The sequence below is a fragment of the Myxocyprinus asiaticus genome, chromosome 7, assembly GCF_019703515.2.
Source record: "Myxocyprinus asiaticus isolate MX2 ecotype Aquarium Trade chromosome 7, UBuf_Myxa_2, whole genome shotgun sequence".
Classification (NCBI taxonomy): domain Eukaryota; kingdom Metazoa; phylum Chordata; class Actinopteri; order Cypriniformes; family Catostomidae; genus Myxocyprinus; species Myxocyprinus asiaticus.
This window is the reverse complement of record NC_059350.1, coordinates 49,617,907-49,635,520: the sequence shown is the minus strand read 5'-3', so window position 1 is coordinate 49,635,520 and position 17,614 is coordinate 49,617,907.

Genomic DNA, 17,614 nt, shown 5'->3' with positions numbered 1-17,614 from the left:
GTTATCTCAAAGAGCTTAGATATTCATCTATCCACAGTTAGACAAATTGTCTATAAATGGAGACGATTTAGTACTGTGGCTACTCTCCCTAGAAGTGGCTGTCCAGCCAAGATTATTTAACGCTCAATGAGATAAAAAAGAACCCTAGAGTGACAGCTAAAGACTTGAAGGAATCATTGGAACTGGCTAACTTCTCTGATCATGTGTCTACTATACCGAAAACATTAAACAGGCATGGTGTCCATGGCAGGACACCACAAAGGAAGCCACTGCTTACCAACAAAAACATTGCTGTGCATCTGAAGTTTGCCAAAGACCACCACAACGCTACTGGGAAAATGTTTCAAGGACTGAGGAAACTAAGGTTGAATTGTTTGGAAAGAACATGCAGCACTACGTATGGCGTAAAAAGGGCATGGCATGCCAATATGAAAACATCATACCAACTGTGAAGTACGGTGGAGGGAGCATCATGATTTGGGGCTGCTTCGGGGCCTGGACCGCTTACCATCATCGAGGGAAAAATAAATTCCCAAGTTTCTCAAAATATCATACAGGATAATGTCAGGATTGCTGTGAGCCAACTGAAGCTCAGTAGAAGTTGGGTGATGCAGCAGGACAATGGCCCTAAACATCAAAGTAAATTCATTACAAAGTGGCTTCAAAAAAAGAAAATCCACCTTTTGGAGTGGCCCAGTCAGAGCCCAGACCTTAACTCAATAGAGATGCTGTGGAATGACCTCAAGAAAGCCGTTCACACCAGACATCCTAAGAATATGGCTAAGCTGAAGCAGTTCTGTAAGGAAGAATTGTCCAAAATTCCTTCTGAACGTTGTGCAGGTCTAATCCGCAGCTATCGGAAACACTTGGTTGAGGTTATTGCTGCCAAAGGAGGATCGGCCAGTTATTAAATCCAAGGGTTCACTTACTTTTTCTACAGCACTGTGAACGTTAATGGGATGTATTCAGTAAAGACATGAAATATTATAATTGTTTGTGTGTTATTAGCTTAAGCACATTGTGTTTGTCTATACTTGTGACTTTGATGAACATGAGATGACATTTTATGACCAATTTATGCAGAAAACCTGCTAATTCCAAAATGTTCACATACTTTTTCTTGCCACTGTAGAGATAGATTGACAGAGATAGACAGATAGACAGACAACATAATTATAAATTCTGTATTCTTACTTGCTGAAATGTAAGCAATACATACAGTAAAAGGGTGACACAATACAATTTCAGTTTTATTGTTATTATTATAAACTTTATTTTACCAGGTTAATCCCTATATTCTATTCAGGAAGTCCTACATATTTTCTTGAAGTCCTTGCATACAAGCTCACATTCTCACTTTCCCTGTCTCCCTATCATTCTCTTTTACTGTCTATCTCCCCCATATTTCCTCTTCCTCTCTCTCTGGTGTCTGGCAGTGCATCAGTGCAGCCCATCTTGAAAGCAGCTCTGCCTTGCTCAGGGAATGCATCCTGGTTCCCCATCATTAACTTGTGCTAGCTGTGGAGAGCACATTCTCAAAGCAAAGGTCTCTCTTTCTCTTTCTCTGCATCTCCAATGCTCCTCCTCCATCTCCTTTTCGTTTCCCTGCTGGTCTTGGAAAGAACACACTCAAGATGGGTCCATATGCTCCTTCACTCATTGCTTGTTTAGTGTGGTCTGTAAGGCTGGCAGGAAACTGCTAAATCTAAAGCCAATACTTTATGTCCCAGGAGGCTACTTTTGGACCTTCAGGGCAATGCACACATATGCTATTGGGATTTTAGAAGCTCAGAAAAAGATTTGTCCCATGGTCCCCCTCCCTTTGGGGCCAGAGGCACACATGGGCTCTTGGTCCCTCAGACTCTTGGAAAAAGAGATTTGTCCCATGGTTCACTTAATGACAGTCACATATGTGCTGGAAAGGAAAGATTAACCTCTTAATTTCCAGTTCCAGTTCCAGTTCCAGTTTGGATTAAAGAAAAATTTATAAATGGACTATGAATTACTTTGGCCAAGCAAAAGAAGCATTAGAGAACTTGCTCTGCATAGAACCCCAACAGTGATGTTTCTGCAGTAAAAACCGCATTCATTTTCATCATCAAATACTCGCATTCGAGTATTTGATTTTTAGCAATAATGTATAAACTTTTCAAGAGAGACCATGAGCTCTAAAGTTTTTAAATGATGGTTTATGCTTCTGTAGATGCCACAAGCCAGTGTCATTTCAACTTAATTTTTAAAAACTTCAATTCCCTGCAAAGTAATACACTACCCACAATTCCAAAGAAAGATCGACCAATCATAGCAGTCGCTTTTACCAGGGAAGTGTTAAACGCAGCAAAATTACCACAACAGCGACCGCCCATTCCGATTAAGTATTGTAAACTACATAATCAATACTTAACTTAAAGTATATATATATGTATATATTTAAATATATTTGAATATTGTGCAATACAATTCAAATTGATGGTATTTTACATTTATAGTAAATTACTTAATAGCTTTTTATTGTACATTACTGATTCGATTATGTCTTTTATTGTTGTTGCTTTGAATCAAATGTTATAATGTTGTGATTCATCACAGAGCTTGTTGGTTTGGCTCAAGACATAGAAATACATTTTTTAAATGTCTATGTAAAAACAAACAAACAAACAAACAAAGAAACAAAACTTCTGGAGCTAAAGCAACTGAAAAAAGTGTGCTGCATTAAAAAATGGGGCTCAAATAATTGTGTTAATAATCAATATACTATTCAATTAATAGAAAAAAATGAATAAAAATAAATTATATAAATATAAACAATTAATTCATTGATTGAAAACAGTGTGTGATTATTGAAAAAGAATACAACACAGAAAATTGTTGAAAAATACTTGAATAAAATGACAAAAAAATGATATAATGAAAACATTTAAAAGACATTTTCCATTTAGTTACTGGAAATGCAATTTCAAAATAGTTTTGTTTTGTTTTTGTTTAACACAATACGGAGAAGCCATAATAGTAATTTTTTCATGAAAATTACGTGACCATGGGGATGTTTTTGCAAAATGATATTAAATGGTTCATTGCAAGTATTGCGGCAGTTCTGAGGTAAAATGTCCACTGAGTGGCACTAAAAGCGAGTAAAATTTGATGACGTTTTTAGGTTAATGCTCTATTGAGTTTTAAATCAAGTGACCTCCCTACCCTGAACCTAAACCTAATCAATAGTAACACTTTCAGTTTATGTATCGATTCGACCCGTGTGCTCTTCAGGACTCAAACCCCGGTCCTTTGCATCGCAAGTGCAGCTCTATAAGTTAAGCTACCGCGCAATTTGATAGTCCACGAATAAGCTTGTAAATGTTGTTGGTTATGTAATACAAATGCTAAAATGTATCGCATTACAAGTTATGCACTATAAAAGTGTTTAGTTGTCATAAGATAGCATTGATTTGTAACTTGATTGGTAACTTCCTCTTTGCGTCTGGCAGCTGTACTGTGGACTCTGCTGTGCAGAGGCAGGCAAGTTCCAGCCAAGCTATTTTAATGTCGATTCAAGACAAAAGTGTTTTCTCCATTCAGCTTCTCATGCATTATAAACAGTACAGGGACAGGTCTCTGTTCAGGATGTTTCCGCTTTGTTTGTTTCAGGAATATTTTTTTTTCCTGCAGGCTCTCTTGCGGTCTTGGCATTTTTGTTTGTTGTTCTTTCCGAATCCTGTGTGTGTGTGTGTGTGTGTGTGTGTGTGTGTGTGTGTGTGTCTTTAAAAAGCATATTAAAGACTACTTTGGTCTATTATACTGTATTAACGGAAGACATATTAGTAATTTCACAATAACAGTGCATCTGACAATCAGTGTTTTTGCCTCATTTATAATAATTCATATTTTTTATTATATAATGTTTAAACAATATTTAAGTATATTAAGTATATAATTATATAAAATAAATTAATATTAATATTTATTTTAAATAATTGTCTAACAAATGATATATAATTTTACAAATTATATATTTTTTATAACGTACTGAGAAATCATACAGTTTCTTTGTAAAAGAAAGCATTTTTTTCCAAAATAAAAATGAGAAATATTAATTAATTAATTAATTAATGAATATATATTAGGCATGTAACGATACACAAATTTCACGAAACAATATGATACAATACGATAAAAAAAAATAAAAAATAAAATAAAAAATAAAAAATAAAAAAAAACTTATTCAAGGATTCAACATACAAGTCTTTTAAATCATAAACAACACAACAGTGTCTGACACTGGCAACAAAAAATCGAGCTCTGTATTAAATTAAACAATAGCACTGCATTTATTCTGTTTGATTGTTATGAGAAAAACTAATATGAACTCACAATTTTCATGTTTTTCTTGAGAAAATAAGTTTGTCTATACTCAAGTAATTTATATTTGTATATCACTTTTCACAATAAACATAGTTTCAAAGCAGCTTTATAGAAAATCATGCCTTAATGTCTTAAAACTGCTAAAGTGCTTTTGTAATCTCTTTGTCAAAGAATGGCACACAGTTCTAGAAACTGTAGTATTCATACCTCACTAAACTGTGTTGGGTATTACGAATAATTTACAGTATTTTAATGTTTGTTTCAATTCACTGCTTTTTACATTCTTTTTACGTGTTCTTGTGATTGTATAGTGAATCCAATATGTGCAGTGTAATCTGGCTTTTTGTTGTAACATGCCTCTCTTCACCTGGCTTTATTTGGCCTTTACATACACTCTGTATGTGTTGAAAGAAACCCATTCAAGATCTTAAACCAACATGATCTCTCCTATCTCCTGTCCAAAGTCCTCCCAAAAACACATTTCCAAATTTATGTGTAGGTTATTACAAAGTCTCCATTTAATGCCCAAATGGAAACTAGCTTGCTAATTTTGCACATAGCCAAACTAATTACCAAACAGCATGTGAGGCAATTTGAAGCAGGACCTTTCCCAGGCCCCTAATACGGTCCCCCATGCGTAGTTCTGCCAGCTTTAGGTCCGTAGCCTTGCTAGGTCTTAAACAACAGCTGCAGACCACTGCAAACATCCGGTATGGAAGGAGGCGACAGCTAGCATAAAGGAGCAATTGATAGCAAAAGGGGTTTGGTGGAATGCTTAGGAATGCCTACTGGGTTTACATCTTAACCCAACTCCACTGGCATGAGCTTCATTCTTTTTGTGGCAACACTTATTGAGGAATGGATACAAAAAAACCCAACAAAAACAGCAACAAAAAAAGTGAGATTCGAATGGAGATTTGTTATTGCCCAGCAACTAGGAAAGGCGCACGAAACATTAGCATGCCTAGCGTTTGGTCTCGCCTGGATCAGCCTTTCATCTTTTAGCTCACTCTTATTTATAGTTGCAGTGTGTCTTTAGAGGGTAAAATCTTTAATTAGTACTTTTGTTTATCATATTTGCATTGTATGTTCCTGGATATAAAATTTTCATTTGTCAGCTTCTGAGAAAAAACATCATAGCACTAGAAAATTAAAGCTGCCCAGAGCATGAGTAAGTGGGGACCAAGTGAAGGCTCCTTAAATGTCCTCTGTACAGAAGTGATGTTGTTTTCTACTCTTTTATTCATTGACTGTCTTACATTCGCTCAAGTTCAGTCAAGTCACAGATGCTAACAAAATGCCCCCTGTTTTTTGACTCGAGGGACTTCAGGTATTTTTAACTCCATAAAGTTGTAGTCGGTAGGCTACCTTTTTTGTCGTACACCCTATCCTAAACAAGAGGTAACATGACAAAGCAATGAGCAAGAAATGGGATAACTCAGACAGAATGCATTCTTGCATTAAAAAAAGCTAGATGCAGCGCAACGAATGGAACAGAATGCAGGTGTCACGAGACACATTTTTAAAAGTTGAAGTTATTTTAAATAGAGCGCAACAGTCAATGTTATAAACAATTAAAGAACAAATGTAAGGTTTTAGGTTGTTAATCGATGGTGTATACTCCTGTTAAAGACATCAATCCACATTACTTCATCTTTGTTTAAGAAAAAATTTTTTTTTTAATAATGCACATGCAACAAGTGAAACGATCCACCAATCATGAAATCGCAGCCAACAAAGCTCTGCACTGACCGTCGACTGTGAATGACGCAATTGAGTCGGTCGTTCTCAAACTACTTATACATTTGCAAATATCTGAATATTTTGCAATACAATTAAAATATTGCTGTTTATATATTTATAATCAACTACTGAATATGAAAATTAATATTTTTTATAGCTGTCAATCGATAATATTATTTAGTCTAAATAATTACATGGTGTGCATATTATTGAACATAAGCCAATCATTGGCCTACAGTTCACAGCAATCCATTGTGCAACTGAATTTGTCAATCAGTCTGAGATTTATTATGAGGGCTTGTCTATGTACACCTGACGGATGCTTTTGGAGCGTCTCACTTTGGTTGTATTGCATCATAAACATAAATTTTTAGGTCGCTGTGCCTAGTTAAATGTGGCTTAATACTTAGGAAAACACCTCTTGAGATCCCTACGTTCGGATTTGCGCTCCATCAAGCTGTTTTGAATGCAAGAATGCGTCCTCGTGTTGTGCTCTCTGCTGAAGTGTTGGTTTTTTTCTCTGTATAAGCAGCGCGTTGCCCGTACAGCTGAAGTTTCGCTCACTGCCCTCTGGAGAAAACAGGTGGTACTGAAAGCTTGAATTACTTCAACAGGAATCTTCCTTATTACGGTCCGGACACATGATTAATCACGACAATTTTTTAACGCGTTATGTTTTATAAAATTAATTGCACTGCATTAACGTGTTAAATCAACAGCCCTAATAGTTTTATATTTTTTCATCATTTTTTATTTAATTACGTCATTCGCAGTGCTTCATGTGATTGTAGTTCATTTCCCCATAAAAGACGCTGGGCCTTATTTAAAGAGAGCTATGCCTTAAGCGCAGCATTATGTAATAAGTCATAGGCGTAAAGTCAGTGGGCATAGCCATGAAATTTTTATATTTTTGTGCTAGCAGATGCAATTTAAGGTTATACCATCTGCGTCTTATTATATATGTCAAGCAACGCTGATAAAAGACAGCCCATTTATCAGAATTTGGTAGTGTGAATCATATTGATTGATTTACTGAAGAACAAATCATGGCTAGTATTAAAAGTGATTGATAGCTCTTTGATATAATTTGCTGGTGGAATCCCCAAACTGGCGCAGGAACTGATTTTAGACTTTGTGCCGATATTAGATGTGATTCTCAAATGTCTCAACACTCCCACCCACGCCCACCTGCGCTTTGCGCTTGCTCGAAAACTGCGTTAAGAATTAGTGTTCTCATGAAAACTGGATAAGACGTAGTGCACAATTGTTGCACTTAGTGCGGTCACGAAAATAGAGCCCTTTAAGTACACAGTGTTGTACCTTTGTCTTTTTGTCTGATTTTTAAATACTTTTTTGCTTCAAATCAAAGTTTGTAACGTTTTGATTCAATTTGAAGCTTAGAACTCTTTTATGAAGGATTTTATGAAATTCCTCTGGAAAAAGTTACTTTGTTGTTATTCTACATTATTGTCTAAACTAAATGAATAAATGTAGATTGTAATGATAAAATTGATGAAAATGCATGGATATGGCTTTACCACATTGCAACATAATAAAGATAATAGTCCCAGTTGTTTCTCAAAGTATCTTTTAATGGGATAACGCCTCTTATTATATTTAACAGGTATTTTGTTTATTGAAGATTAATACAGCAATTTTCTCTATTTCTCCTGTATAATTCTCTCTGCTCAATGAGTGTTATCTGAACAGTTTCACAACGTGTGTAATTTCTTGTATGCTGTGTTTAAACAATTTTCAAGATTAGACTGGATTCATTTTAAATGCATCAGTGAAGGATGAGAATAGAGAATAGACTGTTTCTATTCTAGCATGAAACATTTAGTTAAATGTTAATTTTCCAACCCTACTTGCACAAGTTTCTCATTTAATAACAATTTTCTCAAGATCGGAGTATATGTTTCAGTAATCTCTGCATTAAAGGGATAGATAACCCAAAGATGAACATTGTTATTGTTTACATATCCTCATGTTGTGCCAAACCTGTATGACTTTCTTTCTTCTGTGGAACATAACATTTGTTTGAACTAAACCTTTAAGACACTCACATCTAAATGATTACTGAAAAAAGTATTTCCAACATCTACTGTCAAAGTTAAGAAAAGATGTGTACTTATGTAACTAAAAGACAAAGTTTAGGCATATGCTTATGTAACAATAATCTTGGATTTAAATTACGCATGGACCTCTGCATTGCATGTTTTTGAAATGCCACAGAGAGACTTGTGAAAATATGAAGCATGCTTGGCCAGTCATGTTTGTCAAGGCCACCAGTGAGCTAGTCTTTAATATGTTCATTCAGCGCTTGTCCTTGCAAATCCATTGTAGGGGCAAGGAAAAGAGGAAGGAAGACTTCCTCCCTGTGGAGTGTATATTAACACTGGCAGCAGGTGGGGAAAAGGAATTTGTGCAGGAATGTTGTGAAGACACAGTTACACAAGCATTGCTGCAAGATTCATCTGGCCCACCACGTTGCATTGATTTCTTCTGCACCTCTAGTGGGGGGTAGGGGGATATAACATGGGTTTTTCACAGACAACAGAGCAAATGGGTTTTATTGGAGTTTTATTACCCTGTAGAAGCTGTTAGATTGGGTTCACCAATAGATTCTCTGTTCTTGACTTGCAAGTAAATGCAAATCAATTTCTTAGTTCCTAGTAATTGGCCTATTTAGCTATTTTAAGTGTAACTAGATTACATGGTGGGCAGGGGTGTCAAGTAATTGACTAAAAATACTTAAGTATTATACTTAAGTAATATTTTTTGGGATTTGTACTTTACTCAAGGGAATACTTGTAATTTTACTGAATTACATTTCCAAAGAAAAATTGTTTTTACTTTTTACTCCTTACAATTTTATTAAAAGTACTCACTACATTTTTGCAGATAATTTTCTTTCATCTTACTGGACTGAAGCCGCCTTTTCACTGCATCTGAATAATGACAGATGACAGGCCGGAGGACAGTCATTTCAAATGGAGTGTCTGACTATCTGCAGAGGTGGAATTTCAGATCTGATTTGAGCTCGGATACGTTGAAATATTTTCGCGACTAGACCGTATGTGGCCACCTGACTGAATGTGATGTATTCATTCAAAATTATGAGCATCAAGTGAGAAAGACTGAAAATTTGTTTCTAAACACCTGCTACTTCTACAGATTTGACAGTTATGAAGTCAAAAATAATCATTCACTTTGAAAATATATATACAGTATATATATATATATATATATATATATATATATATATAAACAAAAGGCTTTTGCAATTAAATGTGTACATGTCATTTATTTCTACACTTGCCTTTATATTTAAATCATATCTATGAATTTCTACTCCCTTTTTGCTGAATTATTATTGTTGTTTTTGTTAGGAAACTACAGTATTAATTATAATAATAACTATAAAACCAGTAATGATAATGATGATAATGATAATAAAAATAATGGAATCTGAGTAAATATTAATAATGAATTTTATTGAATTCATCCATCTGATCAACACCCAGGTTTGGTCAGCCTGATCTCACAGTGAAATCGGAAAGAGTAGACCGACTTTTCTTTCGTCAAAATCGGTATACGTTGACCGAAATTTCAAAACACTGCCCCCAGTGGCCAAAGCGGTAAGTGTTGTAGGGCATATGGGCATGTGTGAGCTCCATTTATGTCCAGGAGAGGTTGCCAAAACCTAGTAGTGAAGCAAGTTGTTTTCAGCTTTACAGGACGTTATACAATGAAGAGAAAAGCACGTATTTATAGATTCTATCTCCCAACCCAAACCTTACCTTAGCCATGAGTGGAGTAAAAAAGTAATGTTAGAGGGAAAAGTGAAACCTCCAAATCATGCTTGTCATTGATTATTCAAACATGGTTTCTGCCTGGCTTTGAACCCTAGTCTCCTATGCAGCTGATACCACACGCTGCATACAGTCGCTGATCCTAGGGTACTGAAACAATTGGAAACATCATGCCGACTTCACATGTGATCATGTTGGTTTAGTAGCAAACCTCAGAAAACTATTCACAAAACCAACAACATTACTAACTTTCTTCAAAGCTTATTTTGAATTTTTTTGGCTCAAGGGGCTGAGTGCTTTTTGCGTGACTGTGACAGTGTTTTTGCTAAATAAAATTATGTGGTTCATTGCAAGTCTCAGGACAGTTCTGAAGTTAAATGTCCACTGTGTGGTGCTAAAAGCAAGTGAAATGTTCTCCTGAACAGATGAGGTCTTTAAGGTTAAAGTTCTATGGAGATTTAAATCAACAAAACCTACCTCCCTACCCTAAACTTTAAAACTAAACTTAACCGAGTGTTATAAAAAGCAAATGTGAGATGAAAAAGACAATTTCTGAAGCAACCACATCATTTTGTGGTGCTTCTATGACACTTTCAGCTCACGTGTCGACTCGCGTGCTCTTCAAGATTCATATCTTGGTACTTTGTATATGCAACACTCTTATCAGTTGAGCAACAGCGCAATGTGATCGCACTTAAACAAGCTTGTAAATGTAGTTTGTTATGTAATGCAAATGTTAAAATTAGTCATGCGCTATAGTAAAAGTGTTTATATGTCATAAGATAGCATTGTGTGAGGAACAGAGCGAAAAGTAAGTGTATATTAACTGATAATCTGCCGTTTTACTTGTGATTTGAGTGAAAGTGGATAAAAGTCATTGTTGTTTTAGTGCCTCTAGTGATTATTTCACCAGGAAACTGTGTTTAACTGTGTTACGTACAACAGGCCACATAAAAATCATTTTGCAAAATGCAAGGTTGACAAGGTTGCAAATGCCACTCAGGGAAAAATATGTCGGAGACAGTATAAAGGCGACTTAACAAACCAATTGAATTTATCAACATCTCTCACACAGTCTCCTCTCTTGATTTCATTCAATCTAGGAAAAAAAGTTACTTTTTACAAGTACAATTTAATGTGAATACTTTTTTATTTTCACTCAAGTATTTTTTTGGCTAAATACTTGGACTTTTAATTGAGTAAAATTGTCACTCAGTATCCATACTTTCAGTTAAGTATTTCTGTGTACTTTTTACACCCCTGTAGATAGATACAATTTGTCAAGACAAACTTTGATGTTGGCTTGACAAAGTCTTGTCTGATTGGAACTGGAGTTTGAATAGTCTTGGCCCATTTGAACATTCCATCAATGTAAGTTTATGGGAATTTGGGGATTTAGATCATCTGCTATGAGAAAACCGTTAGTATGATCAGTTAGAAAAGACATATCAACCATAGTCAGAACATTTTGAAGGTTTGTACCAAGTTTGGTGGATGCAGCTTGAAAGGTCTAGGATGAGTTAAAGTCAGAATATTGGTCTTGGTTTTTTTGAAGAAAAAAATAAAGTCTATATGATTTATTGATGGTCTGGTTACTCATGCAAGACCTGAACAGGTTTCTGGAATCACTGATCCTAGAACTCTAATTTCTTTTACTTGATAAGTGGTGGAGTGGTGGTGGCGTAGTGGGCTAAAGCACAGAACTGGTAAGCAGAAGGTTTCTGGTTCAGTCCCCACAGCCACCACCATTGTGTCCTTGAGCAAAGCACTTAACTCCAGGTTGCTCCAGGGGGGATTGTCCCTGTAATCAGGGCACTGTAAGTCGCTTTGGATAAAAGCATCTGCCAGATGCATAAATGTAAATGTGATAATGCAGGAGAACATTTCAGAATCCAAGAGAAATGGGCCAGTTGTCTCACTTTTTACTCCAGTGAATTTTTCTCAAGATTAGTTTATTTTTGAAAGTCAATTTCTGTATAGGCACACACTTTGAAGACTTGGCAACAAAAAACTATTGAACATATCAACCATTATTGTGCAGGAAATAAGATAAAGTTAATTGAACGCATGTTGACAGTTGTCCGAGTTTCTTTTAAGGTAGAACTCTGATATACTTTCTGATTCTAAATTCAGTCTTGCATGCTCTCAAAAATAATACCCCCGTCTTTTCCGAGCTTTCTCTCAGGGTAAATCCCTCCTACTGTTGCTTCTATTGACTGCATTGCCATGCAGACAATATCAACCCCTTTGAACAAGCTGGGACAAACATTATGAAAGCCATTCTCTCTGATGGGAGCCAATTGTAGCAATTTCTCCAATAGATTTGTGATGTGCAAATGAGGCAGCAGTGAAGTCTGTTGAGGCAGACACTGCCAAAGACATGGATAAACAAATTCCTCTCATCATCTAGAGTTAAGAGTCACAACACTCGCTTTTCCAAGTGAATGGAAGAACTTCAAAAAGTGCGGCATATGTAATAGGATTTACAGAAATGTGAAAGTCAATTAAAATTGGTTCATAAATGTTGAAGGGTGAATTCACTTAACAGTTGCACCACTTTTGCCTTAATAAGCTGACAACATGTTAGGTCTTGTAAACAGCTTAAACGGCATTCCTTTATCAGGGTAAGGTCATAAATGGTTTAAAGGAATATTCCGAGTTTAATACAAGTTAAGATCAATCGACAGCATTTGAGGCATAATGTTGATTACCACAAAAAAATATTTAGACTCATACGTCCTGTTCTTTAAAAAAAGCAAAAATTGAGGTTACAGTGAGGCACTTACAATGGATGTGAATGGGGTAAATGTTTGGAGGGTTTAAAGGCAGAAATGTGAAGCACATCATTTTATAAAATCACTTACATGAATTCTTCTGTTAAAACTCATATTATTTGAGCTGTAAATTTCTTTAAATGTAAATTTTTACAGTTGTTTTAGGGTTAATTATTATTATTATTTTTGTTGTTGTTGTTGTTGTGGTAATCAATTTTATGCCACAACTGCTGTCGATTAAGCTTAACTTGTATTGAACCCGGAATATTCCTTTAAGCAAAAAAATAAAAAATAAATAAATAAAATATTGGCACGTGCAAATTTTCTGCCAATTACCACAATTTTGCGCTGCATGTAATTAAGTAGTATTATCAGAGTATTGGTGTGCATATAAACAAACTCATTGTCATTCTTTTCAGCACAAACACACCCTGTTTCTATGCAAATGAGGAGTATTATAGAATGCACTGGATTTACAAACATAAGCACTATTTGCCTGATGCAATTAATGCTGCACAATTACCGGCTATGGAAGTTTATTTAAAAGGGATGTTTGCATATATTTCCTAGCTATCATGGCATGATGAACAAATGACGTAGGAGGGCGCACTCAGAACCGACCCGCAAAATAGGAAATGGCTTTTAACACATATTTTTTGTCTATATTTGAGCAAATAAATCACACTATCAGTGGGCACAATTAATTCTCAGTGAATTCCTCCTGAGCATTTTAAATTGCAATAATTTATTAGAATATCTGAGATCATCTTATCTTGTGGTGACAAAAAATTCTGATGTTAAAGGTAGTCTACTAGAGAGAGAGAGAGAGAGAGAGAGAGAGAGAGAGAGAAAAGCTTCAATCTCAGTAAGTCCTACTTTATTGCTGAGACAACCTAAGTTAATACTTGATCAATGTAAATAGGACCCTTAGAAGCAAAGGCAGCCCTGACAGTGGATTGTCTTCGAACATGACAAGCCAGACAGCTTATCTGTTTCAAAGAACCGATAACTTGTAGAGCTGTCTCAGAGCATTTATGAGTTTCTAAAGGCAGATCTTCTCATCGGCCTCATGGATCCCAAAGTCATGATGTCTGGAACAGGGTTACTGTAGTTTTCATTTTTTTATTTCTATTTTATTTTCTGTTTATCAATCCAATTTAGTTTAGTTCTATGTCTTTTGGACCACATCTACACGAATCCATTTAAGTTTGAAAACTCAGTTTTCAGTGTCCTAATGTCATTCCACCCCCCCCCCCCAAAAGTATGTGGATATGGAGAGTGTTTTCAAAAGTCTTTGTTTTTGATGGAGGAAAATGCTGTTCCAGTGTGGACGAGAGGCGTAACATTGCAAAATCAATGCATTTTTAAAAGAAAATGGATTATTGTGACCTGGCCTAAGTTTTAGTTTAGTTTTAGCTTTTTCTTTTTAGTAAGTTTTTATTTTAGTTTTAATATTTTATGGCTGCCAAAAATAATGCATTAACAGATATCATTTAAATATGTTTAACAGCATTAATTTTTTAACAGCAGTCTTTTTAAATCACTATCTAGACATTTTTCACATGTTAGATTTATTTTTTATATCAGTTAACATAACAAATTTCATTTAGTTTTCATTTTCATTAAAGATAAGAACATTGGTCTGGAATTTTAATTCTATCTGTCATAATTAAAGTAATATAATAATAATAATAATAATAATAATAATAATAATAATAATAATAAATAAAATAAAACAAAAAAGGCATAATTTTCCAGAGGATTCGCCTCCTTTGCAATTAGTGGAACATACATAGTCCCGCCCCAAAATCACACCATTAGTTACTCTGTAGGACTGGTTTGGATGATCAAACAAACAGAGCAATGTTTTCACAGAGCCACAGATTTGACACGTTTTGTAAGTATTAAACACATAACTTGAGTTAAGCTTTGAGTTAAGCATCACAAAGATAGAGTTCATTCTAGAAGTCTTTTACTTACACCACTTTATATGGATGGATTTCTCATAGTACACATCTGCTTAACATCTGTGCACTTTTGCCCTCTGTACTCAAATAGCTTCTAAGCAGTTGTCCTTGAAATTTCTAAATTTCATTTAGGCCATGTAAAATGTCTTGTAGAATGTATTCAAGTTATTTGGGAATTTATTCACTGTAGAATGTCTTGTATAATTTGATCCTGAAAGGCATTTTACGCAATTAATTAATTCTGATGTCTTAAAGCACTAGGGCAGGCCTTCATTAAAAAGTTTATGAGTTTATATAAACTGCCAAATTGCCTTCTTCACCTTAAACTGAAATCATTTTCCATGCTTATCTAAATTAAGATTTCACCAGTCTAATAAATAAACAGGCGAAACAGCTAGAAAAGCACATGCAACTTAATACCGCACAAGATATATGTGCATTTCCACTCAATAGTTGAATTACGCATTCAATTACTTTGCCAGTCTCCACGTGTACAGAGACAGAGTCTGAATGAACAATAAAATAGATCTATTTGCCATCAAGCAGCCCATCATCACAACATTAACAACTATTGGTTTCATTACCGCCGCAGTATGAACATTACAGGATCCTGGCATAACAATATACATAATTTCCTCTCACAGCAGTTTGCAATTAAAAAAGTTTGTAATTGTGATTATTATCATTTGTCAGTAAAAATGCTGAAATAGGCATTCGGTAGTCTACAGTATGTTGTGTCAGCTGAAGTTGCTCTTATGGACATCATGCTAATTATTTTTAACACTTTTATGAAAACTTTTACTAAAAATTATAAGCATAGTGACTTTTAGTTCAATATATTTTTCTCTCACTTGAAATGGAAGTTATGTCATCACTTATTCACCCTCATGTTGTTCCAACCCTGTATTATTTTCTTTCTACTGTGAAACAAACAAGATATTAGGCAGAATGTCTGAGCTTCTGATTTATGCTGCCAAGCTCCAAAAAAGGCACCTTAAAGTATCATACAAGTAGTTCATATGACTTGTGTGCTATATTTCAGGTCTTCTGAAGACATCCGATAGCTTTGTGTGCGGAACAGACCAAAATTGAAATAGTTGTTTACTGATAATCTTCTGCTGTGCCGTAGCCAACAAATCTAATTTGCGGTTGTGTTTTTCAAACTTGTTGCAACGCGATGAGTCATGTGACATGCAAGAACCAATGGTGTTTGACATTGATGACATCAAACCTGGCGCAATGCGTCTAAAGACCATTTTTTAATTGAGCAGAAGCGCAAATTAGTTTTGCGAGTGTATAATGACTTAAATTTCAGTCAATTCATAAGACTTGGTATATAGCACACACGTCATGTGTTTTATGATCATTTATAGTGTATTTTTGAAGCTTGGCAGTTTAAATCACCATACGCTTTTGTTGTGGACATTTTGTTTTTTACTTTCTCATAGGGGAGAGAAGGGGAGAGTTAATGATGACAAATGTTCAATTTTGGGTGAACTATTCCTTCAAAAGCTCACACATGTCCTATATTAACCAATTCTAAAGGAACAAGGAACGTTTTCATCTAAGTTCCTCATTAATAGACATTTATGTTGGTTTCCAGGTGGACAAAATCAATTCATTTTTGAAGTAGGAGAGTCCCTGAGAAAATAAAGCTCTTTCTTTATGAATACGTCTCTCAATAGAGTATAGCAGGCTTTACCAATCTGCCTCACAGGTGCAAGAGCTCCGAGGGGTCACAGTTCATGGGATAGTGCCCTCATTTGACACACAAGAAGTCGGCAGCTATTATAAAAAAGTTGACCCTGCGGTGTTCTTACTAATAATGTTCTGTATGAAAGTGGAGGCATCCTGCGGTGGCTTCCTGGCCCTTACTGACTGGTGAAAGCTTTGTAGAATGAAAGCGTAGGGAGGTGGTAATGAAGTCTTTCACTCTCGAGAGAGAATTGTGTGCGTGAAAGCTTACATTCCTCTCAGCTGCTGACAAGAGTGCTCTTCTGCCATTCTCAAGGGTGGAAACCTATGTTTCACATTATCCAGTTGCATGCGGACACGCTTTGGGTGTTTCTTCAACTATGGGCACTTTTGGACCTGTGGACTTACACTTTTCATGCTTTCACTAGTATATATTATTTTTCTACTAACAACATCCAGCAGTAAATATACAAGTATCACTGCAGAATTTTGTCATTGTTCTGAACCAACAATTATCATCTTGCAAAGGCTAATCCCATAGTTAGCATTTTATATATCATAAATGCAGAAAAATAAATACAACTTTCACATTTTTGCATAATTGGACAAAATTACAGCTTGGTAAGAAATGATGCACAATAAAAATATTCGATCCCATTTTATATTATGTGTCTTTAATTACTTTGCACTTAAGCATTTGATACAATATACAATGTAATACTATTTTACAGTTTCCTTGTTACACATATTTCATGTATTGACTATAGCAATCACAGTCAATTATGCATAATTACAAGTGACTAACCCTTAACCAAACCCTTACCCTAACCCTAAACCTATAGTAAGTACAAGTTGTTAATTAGTAATAATCTGTAATTACTTATGTAATTACAATGTAACAAGGGCACTGTAAAATAGTGTACCTGTACAATGTACATACACGTTGTTGCATCATACTTACATTTAAGGTACCTGCATTTAATTACATTTGTATTTACAATGTTAACCTTAACCTAACCCTAACCCTAAACCTACCTCAACCCAAACCTAACCTAACCTAACCTAACCTAAACCTACCTGTACCTCAACCGCAGTAGCAGAAAATGTTAATCTTGTGAGAATTTTATGTATGTATTTTAATGTTAGTATATAGTAGTAAAAGACACCTAATATAAGTGTGACTTATATTAGTGATATAAAAGTGATATTTACCTAACATTTTTAGTGGCAAAATTGTCAGTCGTGATGGAAATTATGCCACAAG